Source organism: Schistocerca gregaria, chromosome 5 (genome assembly GCF_023897955.1).
Source record: "Schistocerca gregaria isolate iqSchGreg1 chromosome 5, iqSchGreg1.2, whole genome shotgun sequence".
NCBI lineage: Eukaryota > Metazoa > Arthropoda > Insecta > Orthoptera > Acrididae > Schistocerca > Schistocerca gregaria.
Window position 1 is genome coordinate 74,478,332 of NC_064924.1, and position 17,199 is coordinate 74,495,530.

The window sequence follows — 17,199 nt, forward strand, 5'->3', positions numbered from 1 at the left end:
CAAAGCATCCATCTCTTGTAGCGACGAAAGGTAAATTTTTGTTTACAAATTTTCCGTTGTGCACTGCTACAAAACAATATGCCCTGACGTATTTCACAACATTTCTGTCACTTCATACTGTTTTGTTATTTCCAGAGACTCTTTGGAAGTCTTCCTTGGCGCACTCTTTTCAAACTGAGTTCCTTAATATCGTATCTTACGATAGTTTAAAATCAGTATGGAAGCATCTTTGTCACATGAGAAAGGTAGCATGAAAAAAGGGCTGGCAGGGGTAGCGACAAGAAAGCAAGAAATGAAGACAGCCATAGTTCCCAGGCGGTCGCCGGTCCAAATACTAACGTTGTTGCTTATCTTCGGTGGTCGGACGGGAACAGGTTTTTTTTTAATGTAGTTAGTTTTTGGAATTTAGCGCTCCTACTAAACAGTAGGCTCTGACGCATTTCAAGAGCACATCTGTCGATTCGCAGTGTTTCGTTATTTTCAACGAGTTCCTAGCACTCTTCCTCCGTGCACTCTTGTTCAAACTGAGTTCATTACTGTAATTTCGCATCTTACGTTTAATACAGTAGTTTAAAATGCTTGTGGAAGCATCTTTGTCGCACCTGAGCGTTTTTATGAAAAGAGGGCTGGCAGGTGTAGTGACGTAAAATTTAAAAAAAGAGAGGGAGCCAACAGCACCCGGTGTTCCCAGGCGGTCACCCATCCAAGTACTAACCGGGCCCGATGTTGCTTAACTTCGGTGATCGGACGAGAACCGGTGTATTCAACATGGTATGGCCGTTGGCGTCGTTATACTGTAGCCGCACGGCAGAAGAAGGCTTCGCCTCTCCTCCCAACACACGCAATCGCCGTTTTCGGTGGCGCATTTGACGCAAAGCACGTCCTTCCACCTCGAAGGCGACGCGCAGTGAGGCGCGCCGCCACGTGGACCACACGCACAACACAGCTGCTCGTTGCACCGGCTGTCATTCGTTTGATTCGTGCGGCCTCCGACACTCGCGGGAGACGCACCTTATTATTGTTATCCGGCGCAGGGCTTGGGCGCGGCCGGCGGCGGGGGGACTGCGCGGGGTGTGGCAGTGTCCTGCTGGACCGAGGGAAGCGTTCTCACCTGCCTGACACGCGTCGCGCTTCCAGATATTTGCGTAATTCGCACGGTGCATTCTCGGCTGTCCCCTTCCGTCCCGACTTGTCCCGACTTTGCTCGACTGCCGCTCGCTGCCGCTCGGGTCGCGGTCCATATGACAGCACAAGCACGAGAAACATCTGCGAGATGGGCGCGGGCCGAACCGGCGTGTCCGAGGCGCCGTGTGCGGCCGTTCGGAGCTACCAGAGCAACTCTGTGCTGCGCCGTGCCGTGGAAAGGTGCGAAAACATGCACACTGGACACAGGCTGTTCGACAAAGCATCCATCTCTTGTAGCGACGAAAGGTAAATTTTTGTTTACAAATTTTCCGTTGTGCACTGCTACAAAACAATATGCCCTGACGTATTTCACAACATTTCTGTCACTTCATACTGTTTTGTTATTTCCAGAGACTCTTTGGAAGTCTTCCTTGGCGCACTCTTTTCAAACTGAGTTCCTTAATATCGTATCTTACGATAGTTTAAAATCAGTATGGAAGCATCTTTGTCACATGAGAAAGGTAGCATGAAAAAAGGGCTGGCAGGGGTAGCGACAAGAAAGCAAGAAATGAAGACAGCCATAGTTCCCAGGCGGTCGCCGGTCCAAATACTAACGTTGTTGCTTATCTTCGGTGGTCGGACGGGAACAGGTTTTTTTTTAATGTAGTTAGTTTTTGGAATTTAGCGCTCCTACTAAACAGTAGGCTCTGACGCATTTCAAGAGCACATCTGTCGATTCGCAGTGTTTCGTTATTTTCAACGAGTTCCTAGCACTCTTCCTCCGTGCACTCTTGTTCAAACTGAGTTCATTACTGTAATTTCGCATCTTACGTTTAATACAGTAGTTTAAAATGCTTGTGGAAGCATCTTTGTCGCACCTGAGCGTTTTTATGAAAAGAGGGCTGGCAGGTGTAGTGACGTAAAATTTAAAAAAAGAGAGGGAGCCAACAGCACCCGGTGTTCCCAGGCGGTCACCCATCCAAGTACTAACCGGGCCCGATGTTGCTTAACTTCGGTGATCGGACGAGAACCGGTGTATTCAACATGGTATGGCCGTTGGCGTCGTTATACTGTAGCCGCACGGCAGAAGAAGGCTTCGCCTCTCCTCCCAACACACGCAATCGCCGTTTTCGGTGGCGCATTTGACGCAAAGCACGTCCTTCCACCTCGAAGGCGACGCGCAGTGAGGCGCGCCGCCACGTGGACCACACGCACAACACAGCTGCTCGTTGCACCGGCTGTCATTCGTTTGATTCGTGCGGCCTCCGACACTCGCGGGAGACGCACCTTATTATTGTTATCCGGCGCAGGGCTTGGGCGCGGCCGGCGGCGGGGGGACTGCGCGGGGTGTGGCAGTGTCCTGCTGGACCGAGGGAAGCGTTCTCACCTGCCTGACACGCGTCGCGCTTCCAGATATTTGCGTAATTCGCACGGTGCATTCTCGGCTGTCCCCTTCCGTCCCGACTTGTCCCGACTTTGCTCGACTGCCGCTCGCTGCCGCTCGGGTCGCGGTCCATATGACAGCACAAGCACGAGAAACATCTGCGAGATGGGCGCGGGCCGAACCGGCGTGTCCGAGGCGCCGTGTGCGGCCGTTCGGAGCTACCAGAGCAACTCTGTGCTGCGCCGTGCCGTGGAAAGGTGCGAAAACATGCACACTGGACACAGGCTGTTCGACAAAGCATCCATCTCTTGTAGCGACGAAAGGTAAATTTTTGTTTACAAATTTTCCGTTGTGCACTGCTACAAAACAATATGCCCTGACGTATTTCACAACATTTCTGTCACTTCATACTGTTTTGTTATTTCCAGAGACTCTTTGGAAGTCTTCCTTGGCGCACTCTTTTCAAACTGAGTTCCTTAATATCGTATCTTACGATAGTTTAAAATCAGTATGGAAGCATCTTTGTCACATGAGAAAGGTAGCATGAAAAAAGGGCTGGCAGGGGTAGCGACAAGAAAGCAAGAAATGAAGACAGCCATAGTTCCCAGGCGGTCGCCGGTCCAAATACTAACGTTGTTGCTTATCTTCGGTGGTCGGACGGGAACAGGTTTTTTTTTAATGTAGTTAGTTTTTGGAATTTAGCGCTCCTACTAAACAGTAGGCTCTGACGCATTTCAAGAGCACATCTGTCGATTCGCAGTGTTTCGTTATTTTCAACGAGTTCCTAGCACTCTTCCTCCGTGCACTCTTGTTCAAACTGAGTTCATTACTGTAATTTCGCATCTTACGTTTAATACAGTAGTTTAAAATGCTTGTGGAAGCATCTTTGTCGCACCTGAGCGTTTTTATGAAAAGAGGGCTGGCAGGTGTAGTGACGTAAAATTTAAAAAAAGAGAGGGAGCCAACAGCACCCGGTGTTCCCAGGCGGTCACCCATCCAAGTACTAACCGGGCCCGATGTTGCTTAACTTCGGTGATCGGACGAGAACCGGTGTATTCAACATGGTATGGCCGTTGGCGTCGTTATACTGTAGCCGCACGGCAGAAGAAGGCTTCGCCTCTCCTCCCAACACACGCAATCGCCGTTTTCGGTGGCGCATTTGACGCAAAGCACGTCCTTCCACCTCGAAGGCGACGCGCAGTGAGGCGCGCCGCCACGTGGACCACACGCACAACACAGCTGCTCGTTGCACCGGCTGTCATTCGTTTGATTCGTGCGGCCTCCGACACTCGCGGGAGACGCACCTTATTATTGTTATCCGGCGCAGGGCTTGGGCGCGGCCGGCGGCGGGGGGACTGCGCGGGGTGTGGCAGTGTCCTGCTGGACCGAGGGAAGCGTTCTCACCTGCCTGACACGCGTCGCGCTTCCAGATATTTGCGTAATTCGCACGGTGCATTCTCGGCTGTCCCCTTCCGTCCCGACTTGTCCCGACTTTGCTCGACTGCCGCTCGCTGCCGCTCGGGTCGCGGTCCATATGACAGCACAAGCACGAGAAACATCTGCGAGATGGGCGCGGGCCGAACCGGCGTGTCCGAGGCGCCGTGTGCGGCCGTTCGGAGCTACCAGAGCAACTCTGTGCTGCGCCGTGCCGTGGAAAGGTGCGAAAACATGCACACTGGACACAGGCTGTTCGACAAAGCATCCATCTCTTGTAGCGACGAAAGGTAAATTTTTGTTTACAAATTTTCCGTTGTGCACTGCTACAAAACAATATGCCCTGACGTATTTCACAACATTTCTGTCACTTCATACTGTTTTGTTATTTCCAGAGACTCTTTGGAAGTCTTCCTTGGCGCACTCTTTTCAAACTGAGTTCCTTAATATCGTATCTTACGATAGTTTAAAATCAGTATGGAAGCATCTTTGTCACATGAGAAAGGTAGCATGAAAAAAGGGCTGGCAGGGGTAGCGACAAGAAAGCAAGAAATGAAGACAGCCATAGTTCCCAGGCGGTCGCCGGTCCAAATACTAACGTTGTTGCTTATCTTCGGTGGTCGGACGGGAACAGGTTTTTTTTTAATGTAGTTAGTTTTTGGAATTTAGCGCTCCTACTAAACAGTAGGCTCTGACGCATTTCAAGAGCACATCTGTCGATTCGCAGTGTTTCGTTATTTTCAACGAGTTCCTAGCACTCTTCCTCCGTGCACTCTTGTTCAAACTGAGTTCATTACTGTAATTTCGCATCTTACGTTTAATACAGTAGTTTAAAATGCTTGTGGAAGCATCTTTGTCGCACCTGAGCGTTTTTATGAAAAGAGGGCTGGCAGGTGTAGTGACGTAAAATTTAAAAAAAGAGAGGGAGCCAACAGCACCCGGTGTTCCCAGGCGGTCACCCATCCAAGTACTAACCGGGCCCGATGTTGCTTAACTTCGGTGATCGGACGAGAACCGGTGTATTCAACATGGTATGGCCGTTGGCGTCGTTATACTGTAGCCGCACGGCAGAAGAAGGCTTCGCCTCTCCTCCCAACACACGCAATCGCCGTTTTCGGTGGCGCATTTGACGCAAAGCACGTCCTTCCACCTCGAAGGCGACGCGCAGTGAGGCGCGCCGCCACGTGGACCACACGCACAACACAGCTGCTCGTTGCACCGGCTGTCATTCGTTTGATTCGTGCGGCCTCCGACACTCGCGGGAGACGCACCTTATTATTGTTATCCGGCGCAGGGCTTGGGCGCGGCCGGCGGCGGGGGGACTGCGCGGGGTGTGGCAGTGTCCTGCTGGACCGAGGGAAGCGTTCTCACCTGCCTGACACGCGTCGCGCTTCCAGATATTTGCGTAATTCGCACGGTGCATTCTCGGCTGTCCCCTTCCGTCCCGACTTGTCCCGACTTTGCTCGACTGCCGCTCGCTGCCGCTCGGGTCGCGGTCCATATGACAGCACAAGCACGAGAAACATCTGCGAGATGGGCGCGGGCCGAACCGGCGTGTCCGAGGCGCCGTGTGCGGCCGTTCGGAGCTACCAGAGCAACTCTGTGCTGCGCCGTGCCGTGGAAAGGTGCGAAAACATGCACACTGGACACAGGCTGTTCGACAAAGCATCCATCTCTTGTAGCGACGAAAGGTAAATTTTTGTTTACAAATTTTCCGTTGTGCACTGCTACAAAACAATATGCCCTGACGTATTTCACAACATTTCTGTCACTTCATACTGTTTTGTTATTTCCAGAGACTCTTTGGAAGTCTTCCTTGGCGCACTCTTTTCAAACTGAGTTCCTTAATATCGTATCTTACGATAGTTTAAAATCAGTATGGAAGCATCTTTGTCACATGAGAAAGGTAGCATGAAAAAAGGGCTGGCAGGGGTAGCGACAAGAAAGCAAGAAATGAAGACAGCCATAGTTCCCAGGCGGTCGCCGGTCCAAATACTAACGTTGTTGCTTATCTTCGGTGGTCGGACGGGAACAGGTTTTTTTTTAATGTAGTTAGTTTTTGGAATTTAGCGCTCCTACTAAACAGTAGGCTCTGACGCATTTCAAGAGCACATCTGTCGATTCGCAGTGTTTCGTTATTTTCAACGAGTTCCTAGCACTCTTCCTCCGTGCACTCTTGTTCAAACTGAGTTCATTACTGTAATTTCGCATCTTACGTTTAATACAGTAGTTTAAAATGCTTGTGGAAGCATCTTTGTCGCACCTGAGCGTTTTTATGAAAAGAGGGCTGGCAGGTGTAGTGACGTAAAATTTAAAAAAAGAGAGGGAGCCAACAGCACCCGGTGTTCCCAGGCGGTCACCCATCCAAGTACTAACCGGGCCCGATGTTGCTTAACTTCGGTGATCGGACGAGAACCGGTGTATTCAACATGGTATGGCCGTTGGCGTCGTTATACTGTAGCCGCACGGCAGAAGAAGGCTTCGCCTCTCCTCCCAACACACGCAATCGCCGTTTTCGGTGGCGCATTTGACGCAAAGCACGTCCTTCCACCTCGAAGGCGACGCGCAGTGAGGCGCGCCGCCACGTGGACCACACGCACAACACAGCTGCTCGTTGCACCGGCTGTCATTCGTTTGATTCGTGCGGCCTCCGACACTCGCGGGAGACGCACCTTATTATTGTTATCCGGCGCAGGGCTTGGGCGCGGCCGGCGGCGGGGGGACTGCGCGGGGTGTGGCAGTGTCCTGCTGGACCGAGGGAAGCGTTCTCACCTGCCTGACACGCGTCGCGCTTCCAGATATTTGCGTAATTCGCACGGTGCATTCTCGGCTGTCCCCTTCCGTCCCGACTTGTCCCGACTTTGCTCGACTGCCGCTCGCTGCCGCTCGGGTCGCGGTCCATATGACAGCACAAGCACGAGAAACATCTGCGAGATGGGCGCGGGCCGAACCGGCGTGTCCGAGGCGCCGTGTGCGGCCGTTCGGAGCTACCAGAGCAACTCTGTGCTGCGCCGTGCCGTGGAAAGGTGCGAAAACATGCACACTGGACACAGGCTGTTCGACAAAGCATCCATCTCTTGTAGCGACGAAAGGTAAATTTTTGTTTACAAATTTTCCGTTGTGCACTGCTACAAAACAATATGCCCTGACGTATTTCACAACATTTCTGTCACTTCATACTGTTTTGTTATTTCCAGAGACTCTTTGGAAGTCTTCCTTGGCGCACTCTTTTCAAACTGAGTTCCTTAATATCGTATCTTACGATAGTTTAAAATCAGTATGGAAGCATCTTTGTCACATGAGAAAGGTAGCATGAAAAAAGGGCTGGCAGGGGTAGCGACAAGAAAGCAAGAAATGAAGACAGCCATAGTTCCCAGGCGGTCGCCGGTCCAAATACTAACGTTGTTGCTTATCTTCGGTGGTCGGACGGGAACAGGTTTTTTTTTAATGTAGTTAGTTTTTGGAATTTAGCGCTCCTACTAAACAGTAGGCTCTGACGCATTTCAAGAGCACATCTGTCGATTCGCAGTGTTTCGTTATTTTCAACGAGTTCCTAGCACTCTTCCTCCGTGCACTCTTGTTCAAACTGAGTTCATTACTGTAATTTCGCATCTTACGTTTAATACAGTAGTTTAAAATGCTTGTGGAAGCATCTTTGTCGCACCTGAGCGTTTTTATGAAAAGAGGGCTGGCAGGTGTAGTGACGTAAAATTTAAAAAAAGAGAGGGAGCCAACAGCACCCGGTGTTCCCAGGCGGTCACCCATCCAAGTACTAACCGGGCCCGATGTTGCTTAACTTCGGTGATCGGACGAGAACCGGTGTATTCAACATGGTATGGCCGTTGGCGTCGTTATACTGTAGCCGCACGGCAGAAGAAGGCTTCGCCTCTCCTCCCAACACACGCAATCGCCGTTTTCGGTGGCGCATTTGACGCAAAGCACGTCCTTCCACCTCGAAGGCGACGCGCAGTGAGGCGCGCCGCCACGTGGACCACACGCACAACACAGCTGCTCGTTGCACCGGCTGTCATTCGTTTGATTCGTGCGGCCTCCGACACTCGCGGGAGACGCACCTTATTATTGTTATCCGGCGCAGGGCTTGGGCGCGGCCGGCGGCGGGGGGACTGCGCGGGGTGTGGCAGTGTCCTGCTGGACCGAGGGAAGCGTTCTCACCTGCCTGACACGCGTCGCGCTTCCAGATATTTGCGTAATTCGCACGGTGCATTCTCGGCTGTCCCCTTCCGTCCCGACTTGTCCCGACTTTGCTCGACTGCCGCTCGCTGCCGCTCGGGTCGCGGTCCATATGACAGCACAAGCACGAGAAACATCTGCGAGATGGGCGCGGGCCGAACCGGCGTGTCCGAGGCGCCGTGTGCGGCCGTTCGGAGCTACCAGAGCAACTCTGTGCTGCGCCGTGCCGTGGAAAGGTGCGAAAACATGCACACTGGACACAGGCTGTTCGACAAAGCATCCATCTCTTGTAGCGACGAAAGGTAAATTTTTGTTTACAAATTTTCCGTTGTGCACTGCTACAAAACAATATGCCCTGACGTATTTCACAACATTTCTGTCACTTCATACTGTTTTGTTATTTCCAGAGACTCTTTGGAAGTCTTCCTTGGCGCACTCTTTTCAAACTGAGTTCCTTAATATCGTATCTTACGATAGTTTAAAATCAGTATGGAAGCATCTTTGTCACATGAGAAAGGTAGCATGAAAAAAGGGCTGGCAGGGGTAGCGACAAGAAAGCAAGAAATGAAGACAGCCATAGTTCCCAGGCGGTCGCCGGTCCAAATACTAACGTTGTTGCTTATCTTCGGTGGTCGGACGGGAACAGGTTTTTTTTTAATGTAGTTAGTTTTTGGAATTTAGCGCTCCTACTAAACAGTAGGCTCTGACGCATTTCAAGAGCACATCTGTCGATTCGCAGTGTTTCGTTATTTTCAACGAGTTCCTAGCACTCTTCCTCCGTGCACTCTTGTTCAAACTGAGTTCATTACTGTAATTTCGCATCTTACGTTTAATACAGTAGTTTAAAATGCTTGTGGAAGCATCTTTGTCGCACCTGAGCGTTTTTATGAAAAGAGGGCTGGCAGGTGTAGTGACGTAAAATTTAAAAAAAGAGAGGGAGCCAACAGCACCCGGTGTTCCCAGGCGGTCACCCATCCAAGTACTAACCGGGCCCGATGTTGCTTAACTTCGGTGATCGGACGAGAACCGGTGTATTCAACATGGTATGGCCGTTGGCGTCGTTATACTGTAGCCGCACGGCAGAAGAAGGCTTCGCCTCTCCTCCCAACACACGCAATCGCCGTTTTCGGTGGCGCATTTGACGCAAAGCACGTCCTTCCACCTCGAAGGCGACGCGCAGTGAGGCGCGCCGCCACGTGGACCACACGCACAACACAGCTGCTCGTTGCACCGGCTGTCATTCGTTTGATTCGTGCGGCCTCCGACACTCGCGGGAGACGCACCTTATTATTGTTATCCGGCGCAGGGCTTGGGCGCGGCCGGCGGCGGGGGGACTGCGCGGGGTGTGGCAGTGTCCTGCTGGACCGAGGGAAGCGTTCTCACCTGCCTGACACGCGTCGCGCTTCCAGATATTTGCGTAATTCGCACGGTGCATTCTCGGCTGTCCCCTTCCGTCCCGACTTGTCCCGACTTTGCTCGACTGCCGCTCGCTGCCGCTCGGGTCGCGGTCCATATGACAGCACAAGCACGAGAAACATCTGCGAGATGGGCGCGGGCCGAACCGGCGTGTCCGAGGCGCCGTGTGCGGCCGTTCGGAGCTACCAGAGCAACTCTGTGCTGCGCCGTGCCGTGGAAAGGTGCGAAAACATGCACACTGGACACAGGCTGTTCGACAAAGCATCCATCTCTTGTAGCGACGAAAGGTAAATTTTTGTTTACAAATTTTCCGTTGTGCACTGCTACAAAACAATATGCCCTGACGTATTTCACAACATTTCTGTCACTTCATACTGTTTTGTTATTTCCAGAGACTCTTTGGAAGTCTTCCTTGGCGCACTCTTTTCAAACTGAGTTCCTTAATATCGTATCTTACGATAGTTTAAAATCAGTATGGAAGCATCTTTGTCACATGAGAAAGGTAGCATGAAAAAAGGGCTGGCAGGGGTAGCGACAAGAAAGCAAGAAATGAAGACAGCCATAGTTCCCAGGCGGTCGCCGGTCCAAATACTAACGTTGTTGCTTATCTTCGGTGGTCGGACGGGAACAGGTTTTTTTTTAATGTAGTTAGTTTTTGGAATTTAGCGCTCCTACTAAACAGTAGGCTCTGACGCATTTCAAGAGCACATCTGTCGATTCGCAGTGTTTCGTTATTTTCAACGAGTTCCTAGCACTCTTCCTCCGTGCACTCTTGTTCAAACTGAGTTCATTACTGTAATTTCGCATCTTACGTTTAATACAGTAGTTTAAAATGCTTGTGGAAGCATCTTTGTCGCACCTGAGCGTTTTTATGAAAAGAGGGCTGGCAGGTGTAGTGACGTAAAATTTAAAAAAAGAGAGGGAGCCAACAGCACCCGGTGTTCCCAGGCGGTCACCCATCCAAGTACTAACCGGGCCCGATGTTGCTTAACTTCGGTGATCGGACGAGAACCGGTGTATTCAACATGGTATGGCCGTTGGCGTCGTTATACTGTAGCCGCACGGCAGAAGAAGGCTTCGCCTCTCCTCCCAACACACGCAATCGCCGTTTTCGGTGGCGCATTTGACGCAAAGCACGTCCTTCCACCTCGAAGGCGACGCGCAGTGAGGCGCGCCGCCACGTGGACCACACGCACAACACAGCTGCTCGTTGCACCGGCTGTCATTCGTTTGATTCGTGCGGCCTCCGACACTCGCGGGAGACGCACCTTATTATTGTTATCCGGCGCAGGGCTTGGGCGCGGCCGGCGGCGGGGGGACTGCGCGGGGTGTGGCAGTGTCCTGCTGGACCGAGGGAAGCGTTCTCACCTGCCTGACACGCGTCGCGCTTCCAGATATTTGCGTAATTCGCACGGTGCATTCTCGGCTGTCCCCTTCCGTCCCGACTTGTCCCGACTTTGCTCGACTGCCGCTCGCTGCCGCTCGGGTCGCGGTCCATATGACAGCACAAGCACGAGAAACATCTGCGAGATGGGCGCGGGCCGAACCGGCGTGTCCGAGGCGCCGTGTGCGGCCGTTCGGAGCTACCAGAGCAACTCTGTGCTGCGCCGTGCCGTGGAAAGGTGCGAAAACATGCACACTGGACACAGGCTGTTCGACAAAGCATCCATCTCTTGTAGCGACGAAAGGTAAATTTTTGTTTACAAATTTTCCGTTGTGCACTGCTACAAAACAATATGCCCTGACGTATTTCACAACATTTCTGTCACTTCATACTGTTTTGTTATTTCCAGAGACTCTTTGGAAGTCTTCCTTGGCGCACTCTTTTCAAACTGAGTTCCTTAATATCGTATCTTACGATAGTTTAAAATCAGTATGGAAGCATCTTTGTCACATGAGAAAGGTAGCATGAAAAAAGGGCTGGCAGGGGTAGCGACAAGAAAGCAAGAAATGAAGACAGCCATAGTTCCCAGGCGGTCGCCGGTCCAAATACTAACGTTGTTGCTTATCTTCGGTGGTCGGACGGGAACAGGTTTTTTTTTAATGTAGTTAGTTTTTGGAATTTAGCGCTCCTACTAAACAGTAGGCTCTGACGCATTTCAAGAGCACATCTGTCGATTCGCAGTGTTTCGTTATTTTCAACGAGTTCCTAGCACTCTTCCTCCGTGCACTCTTGTTCAAACTGAGTTCATTACTGTAATTTCGCATCTTACGTTTAATACAGTAGTTTAAAATGCTTGTGGAAGCATCTTTGTCGCACCTGAGCGTTTTTATGAAAAGAGGGCTGGCAGGTGTAGTGACGTAAAATTTAAAAAAAGAGAGGGAGCCAACAGCACCCGGTGTTCCCAGGCGGTCACCCATCCAAGTACTAACCGGGCCCGATGTTGCTTAACTTCGGTGATCGGACGAGAACCGGTGTATTCAACATGGTATGGCCGTTGGCGTCGTTATACTGTAGCCGCACGGCAGAAGAAGGCTTCGCCTCTCCTCCCAACACACGCAATCGCCGTTTTCGGTGGCGCATTTGACGCAAAGCACGTCCTTCCACCTCGAAGGCGACGCGCAGTGAGGCGCGCCGCCACGTGGACCACACGCACAACACAGCTGCTCGTTGCACCGGCTGTCATTCGTTTGATTCGTGCGGCCTCCGACACTCGCGGGAGACGCACCTTATTATTGTTATCCGGCGCAGGGCTTGGGCGCGGCCGGCGGCGGGGGGACTGCGCGGGGTGTGGCAGTGTCCTGCTGGACCGAGGGAAGCGTTCTCACCTGCCTGACACGCGTCGCGCTTCCAGATATTTGCGTAATTCGCACGGTGCATTCTCGGCTGTCCCCTTCCGTCCCGACTTGTCCCGACTTTGCTCGACTGCCGCTCGCTGCCGCTCGGGTCGCGGTCCATATGACAGCACAAGCACGAGAAACATCTGCGAGATGGGCGCGGGCCGAACCGGCGTGTCCGAGGCGCCGTGTGCGGCCGTTCGGAGCTACCAGAGCAACTCTGTGCTGCGCCGTGCCGTGGAAAGGTGCGAAAACATGCACACTGGACACAGGCTGTTCGACAAAGCATCCATCTCTTGTAGCGACGAAAGGTAAATTTTTGTTTACAAATTTTCCGTTGTGCACTGCTACAAAACAATATGCCCTGACGTATTTCACAACATTTCTGTCACTTCATACTGTTTTGTTATTTCCAGAGACTCTTTGGAAGTCTTCCTTGGCGCACTCTTTTCAAACTGAGTTCCTTAATATCGTATCTTACGATAGTTTAAAATCAGTATGGAAGCATCTTTGTCACATGAGAAAGGTAGCATGAAAAAAGGGCTGGCAGGGGTAGCGACAAGAAAGCAAGAAATGAAGACAGCCATAGTTCCCAGGCGGTCGCCGGTCCTAATACTAACGTTGTTGCTTATCTTCGGTGGTCGGACGGGAACAGGTTTTTTTTTAATGTAGTTAGTTTTTGGAATTTAGCGCTCCTACTAAACAGTAGGCTCTGACGCATTTCAAGAGCACATCTGTCGATTCGCAGTGTTTCGTTATTTTCAACGAGTTCCTAGCACTCTTCCTCCGTGCACTCTTGTTCAAACTGAGTTCATTACTGTAATTTCGCATCTTACGTTTAATACAGTAGTTTAAAATGCTTGTGGAAGCATCTTTGTCGCACCTGAGCGTTTTTATGAAAAGAGGGCTGGCAGGTGTAGTGACGTAAAATTTAAAAAAAGAGAGGGAGCCAACAGCACCCGGTGTTCCCAGGCGGTCACCCATCCAAGTACTAACCGGGCCCGATGTTGCTTAACTTCGGTGATCGGACGAGAACCGGTGTATTCAACATGGTATGGCCGTTGGCGTCGTTATACTGTAGCCGCACGGCAGAAGAAGGCTTCGCCTCTCCTCCCAACACACGCAATCGCCGTTTTCGGTGGCGCATTTGACGCAAAGCACGTCCTTCCACCTCGAAGGCGACGCGCAGTGAGGCGCGCCGCCACGTGGACCACACGCACAACACAGCTGCTCGTTGCACCGGCTGTCATTCGTTTGATTCGTGCGGCCTCCGACACTCGCGGGAGACGCACCTTATTATTGTTATCCGGCGCAGGGCTTGGGCGCGGCCGGCGGCGGGGGGACTGCGCGGGGTGTGGCAGTGTCCTGCTGGACCGAGGGAAGCGTTCTCACCTGCCTGACACGCGTCGCGCTTCCAGATATTTGCGTAATTCGCACGGTGCATTCTCGGCTGTCCCCTTCCGTCCCGACTTGTCCCGACTTTGCTCGACTGCCGCTCGCTGCCGCTCGGGTCGCGGTCCATATGACAGCACAAGCACGAGAAACATCTGCGAGATGGGCGCGGGCCGAACCGGCGTGTCCGAGGCGCCGTGTGCGGCCGTTCGGAGCTACCAGAGCAACTCTGTGCTGCGCCGTGCCGTGGAAAGGTGCGAAAACATGCACACTAGACACAGGCTGTTCGACAAAGCATCCATCTCTTGTAGCGACGAAAGGTAAATTTTTGTTTACAAATTTTCCGTTGTGCACTGCTACAAAACAATATGCCCTGACGTATTTCACAACATTTCTGTCACTTCATACTGTTTTGTTATTTCCAGAGACTCTTTGGAAGTCTTCCTTGGCGCACTCTTTTCAAACTGAGTTCCTTAATATCGTATCTTACGATAGTTTAAAATCAGTATGGAAGCATCTTTGTCACATGAGAAAGGTAGCATGAAAAAAGGGCTGGCAGGGGTAGCGACAAGAAAGCAAGAAATGAAGACAGCCATAGTTCCCAGGCGGTCGCCGGTCCAAATACTAACGTTGTTGCTTATCTTCGGTGGTCGGACGGGAACAGGTTTTTTTTTAATGTAGTTAGTTTTTGGAATTTAGCGCTCCTACTAAACAGTAGGCTCTGACGCATTTCAAGAGCACATCTGTCGATTCGCAGTGTTTCGTTATTTTCAACGAGTTCCTAGCACTCTTCCTCCGTGCACTCTTGTTCAAACTGAGTTCATTACTGTAATTTCGCATCTTACGTTTAATACAGTAGTTTAAAATGCTTGTGGAAGCATCTTTGTCGCACCTGAGCGTTTTTATGAAAAGAGGGCTGGCAGGTGTAGTGACGTAAAATTTAAAAAAAGAGAGGGAGCCAACAGCACCCGGTGTTCCCAGGCGGTCACCCATCCAAGTACTAACCGGGCCCGATGTTGCTTAACTTCGGTGATCGGACGAGAACCGGTGTATTCAACATGGTATGGCCGCTGGCGTCGTTATACTGTAGCCGCACGGCAGAAGAAGGCTTCGCCTCTCCTCCCAACACACGCAATCGCCGTTTTCGGTGGCGCATTTGACGCAAAGCACGTCCTTCCACCTCGAAGGCGACGCGCAGTGAGGCGCGCCGCCACGTGGACCACACGCACAACACAGCTGCTCGTTGCACCGGCTGTCATTCGTTTGATTCGTGCGGCCTCCGACACTCGCGGGAGACGCACCTTATTATTGTTATCCGGCGCAGGGCTTGGGCGCGGCCGGCGGCGGGGGGACTGCGCGGGGTGTGGCAGTGTCCTGCTGGACCGAGGGAAGCGTTCTCACCTGCCTGACACGCGTCGCGCTTCCAGATATTTGCGTAATTCGCACGGTGCATTCTCGGCTGTCCCCTTCCGTCCCGACTTGTCCCGACTTTGCTCGACTGCCGCTCGCTGCCGCTCGGGTCGCGGTCCATATGACAGCACAAGCACGAGAAACATCTGCGAGATGGGCGCGGGCCGAACCGGCGTGTCCGAGGCGCCGTGTGCGGCCGTTCGGAGCTACCAGAGCAACTCTGTGCTGCGCCGTGCCGTGGAAAGGTGCGAAAACATGCACACTGGACACAGGCTGTTCGACAAAGCATCCATCTCTTGTAGCGACGAAAGGTAAATTTTTGTTTACAAATTTTCCGTTGTGCACTGCTACAAAACAATATGCCCTGACGTATTTCACAACATTTCTGTCACTTCATACTGTTTTGTTATTTCCAGAGACTCTTTGGAAGTCTTCCTTGGCGCACTCTTTTCAAACTGAGTTCCTTAATATCGTATCTTACGATAGTTTAAAATCAGTATGGAAGCATCTTTGTCACATGAGAAAGGTAGCATGAAAAAAGGGCTGCCAGGGGTAATGACAAGAAAGCAAGAAATGAAGACAGCCATAGTTCCCAGGCGGTCGCCGGTCCAAATACTAACGTTGTTGCTTATCTTCGGTGGTCGGACGGGAACAGGTTTTTTTTTAATGTAGTTAGTTTTTGGAATTTAGCGCTCCTACTAAACAGTAGGCTCTGACGCATTTCAAGAGCACATCTGTCGATTCGCAGTGTTTCGTTATTTTCAACGAGTTCCTAGCACTCTTCCTCCGTGCACTCTTGTTCAAACTGAGTTCATTACTGTAATTTCGCATCTTACGTTTAATACAGTAGTTTAAAATGCTTGTGGAAGCATCTTTGTCGCACCTGAGCGTTTTTATGAAAAGAGGGCTGGCAGGTGTAGTGACGTAAAATTTAAAAAAAGAGAGGGAGCCAACAGCACCCGGTGTTCCCAGGCGGTCACCCATCCAAGTACTAACCGGGCCCGATGTTGCTTAACTTCGGTGATCGGACGAGAACCGGTGTATTCAACATGGTATGGCCGTTGGCGTCGTTATACTGTAGCCGCACGGCAGAAGAAGGCTTCGCCTCTCCTCCCAACACACGCAATCGCCGTTTTCGGTGGCGCATTTGACGCAAAGCACGTCCTTCCACCTCGAAGGCGACGCGCAGTGAGGCGCGCCGCCACGTGGACCACACGCACAACACAGCTGCTCGTTGCACCGGCTGTCATTCGTTTGATTCGTGCGGCCTCCGACACTCGCGGGAGACGCACCTTATTATTGTTATCCGGCGCAGGGCTTGGGCGCGGCCGGCGGCGGGGGGACTGCGCGGGGTGTGGCAGTGTCCTGCTGGACCGAGGGAAGCGTTCTCACCTGCCTGACACGCGTCGCGCTTCCAGATATTTGCGTAATTCGCACGGTGCATTCTCGGCTGTCCCCTTCCGTCCCGACTTGTCCCGACTTTGCTCGACTGCCGCTCGCTGCCGCTCGGATCGCGGTCCATATGACAGCACAAGCACGAGAAACATCTGCGAGATGGGCGCGGGCCGAACCGGCGTGTCCGAGGCGCCGTGTGCGGCCGTTCGGAGCTACCAGAGCAACTCTGTGCTGCGCCGTGCCGTGGAAAGGTGCGAAAACATGCACACTGGACACAGGCTGTTCGACAAAGCATCCATCTCTTGTAGCGACGAAAGGTAAATTTTTGTTTACAAATTTTCCGTTGTGCACTGCTACAAAACAATATGCCCTGACGTATTTTACAACATTTCTGTCACTTCATACTGTTTTGTTATTTCCAGAGACTCTTTGGAAGTCTTCCTTGGCGCACTCTTTTCAAACTGAGTTCCTTAATATCGTATCTTACGATAGTTTAAAATCAGTATGGAAGCATCTTTGTCACATGAGAAAGGTAGCATGAAAAAAGGGCTGGCAGGGGTAGCGACAAGAAAGCAAGAAATGAAGACAGCCATAGTTCCCAGGCGGTCGCCGGTCCAAATACTAACGTTGTTGCTTATCTTCGGTGGTCGGACGGGAACAGGTTTTTTTTTAAT

The 17,199-nt window shown here is 51.8% G+C and overlaps 12 non-coding genes across 12 annotated transcripts; all 12 read right to left on the bottom strand.

Annotated features, from left to right (window-relative positions):
• Nucleotides 1-666: 666 nt before the first annotated feature.
• LOC126274663 (5S ribosomal RNA) lies at nucleotides 667-785 on the bottom strand. Its single transcript, XR_007550226.1, has one exon. It is a non-coding gene; the product is annotated as a 5S ribosomal RNA (ribosomal RNA).
• A 1,282-nt stretch (nucleotides 786-2,067) lies between these two features.
• Nucleotides 2,068-2,186, bottom strand: LOC126274664 (5S ribosomal RNA). Its single transcript, XR_007550227.1, has one exon. It is a non-coding gene; the product is annotated as a 5S ribosomal RNA (ribosomal RNA).
• A 1,282-nt stretch (nucleotides 2,187-3,468) lies between these two features.
• On the bottom strand, nucleotides 3,469-3,587 carry LOC126274665 (5S ribosomal RNA). Its single transcript, XR_007550228.1, has one exon. It is a non-coding gene; the product is annotated as a 5S ribosomal RNA (ribosomal RNA).
• A 1,282-nt stretch (nucleotides 3,588-4,869) lies between these two features.
• On the bottom strand, nucleotides 4,870-4,988 carry LOC126274666 (5S ribosomal RNA). Its single transcript, XR_007550229.1, has one exon. It is a non-coding gene; the product is annotated as a 5S ribosomal RNA (ribosomal RNA).
• A 1,282-nt stretch (nucleotides 4,989-6,270) lies between these two features.
• LOC126274668 (5S ribosomal RNA) lies at nucleotides 6,271-6,389 on the bottom strand. The gene has a single exon (XR_007550231.1). It is a non-coding gene; the product is annotated as a 5S ribosomal RNA (ribosomal RNA).
• A 1,282-nt stretch (nucleotides 6,390-7,671) lies between these two features.
• Nucleotides 7,672-7,790, bottom strand: LOC126274669 (5S ribosomal RNA). Its single transcript, XR_007550232.1, has one exon. It is a non-coding gene; the product is annotated as a 5S ribosomal RNA (ribosomal RNA).
• Nucleotides 7,791-9,072: 1,282 nt separating this feature from the next.
• LOC126274670 (5S ribosomal RNA) lies at nucleotides 9,073-9,191 on the bottom strand. Its single transcript, XR_007550233.1, has one exon. It is a non-coding gene; the product is annotated as a 5S ribosomal RNA (ribosomal RNA).
• Nucleotides 9,192-10,473: 1,282 nt separating this feature from the next.
• On the bottom strand, nucleotides 10,474-10,592 carry LOC126274672 (5S ribosomal RNA). The gene has a single exon (XR_007550234.1). It is a non-coding gene; the product is annotated as a 5S ribosomal RNA (ribosomal RNA).
• Nucleotides 10,593-11,874: 1,282 nt separating this feature from the next.
• LOC126274673 (5S ribosomal RNA) lies at nucleotides 11,875-11,993 on the bottom strand. Its single transcript, XR_007550235.1, has one exon. It is a non-coding gene; the product is annotated as a 5S ribosomal RNA (ribosomal RNA).
• Nucleotides 11,994-13,275: 1,282 nt separating this feature from the next.
• Nucleotides 13,276-13,394, bottom strand: LOC126274674 (5S ribosomal RNA). The gene has a single exon (XR_007550236.1). It is a non-coding gene; the product is annotated as a 5S ribosomal RNA (ribosomal RNA).
• A 1,282-nt stretch (nucleotides 13,395-14,676) lies between these two features.
• Nucleotides 14,677-14,795, bottom strand: LOC126273913 (5S ribosomal RNA). The gene has a single exon (XR_007549748.1). It is a non-coding gene; the product is annotated as a 5S ribosomal RNA (ribosomal RNA).
• A 1,282-nt stretch (nucleotides 14,796-16,077) lies between these two features.
• On the bottom strand, nucleotides 16,078-16,196 carry LOC126274675 (5S ribosomal RNA). Its single transcript, XR_007550237.1, has one exon. It is a non-coding gene; the product is annotated as a 5S ribosomal RNA (ribosomal RNA).
• Between the last annotated feature and the right edge of the window lie 1,003 nt (nucleotides 16,197-17,199).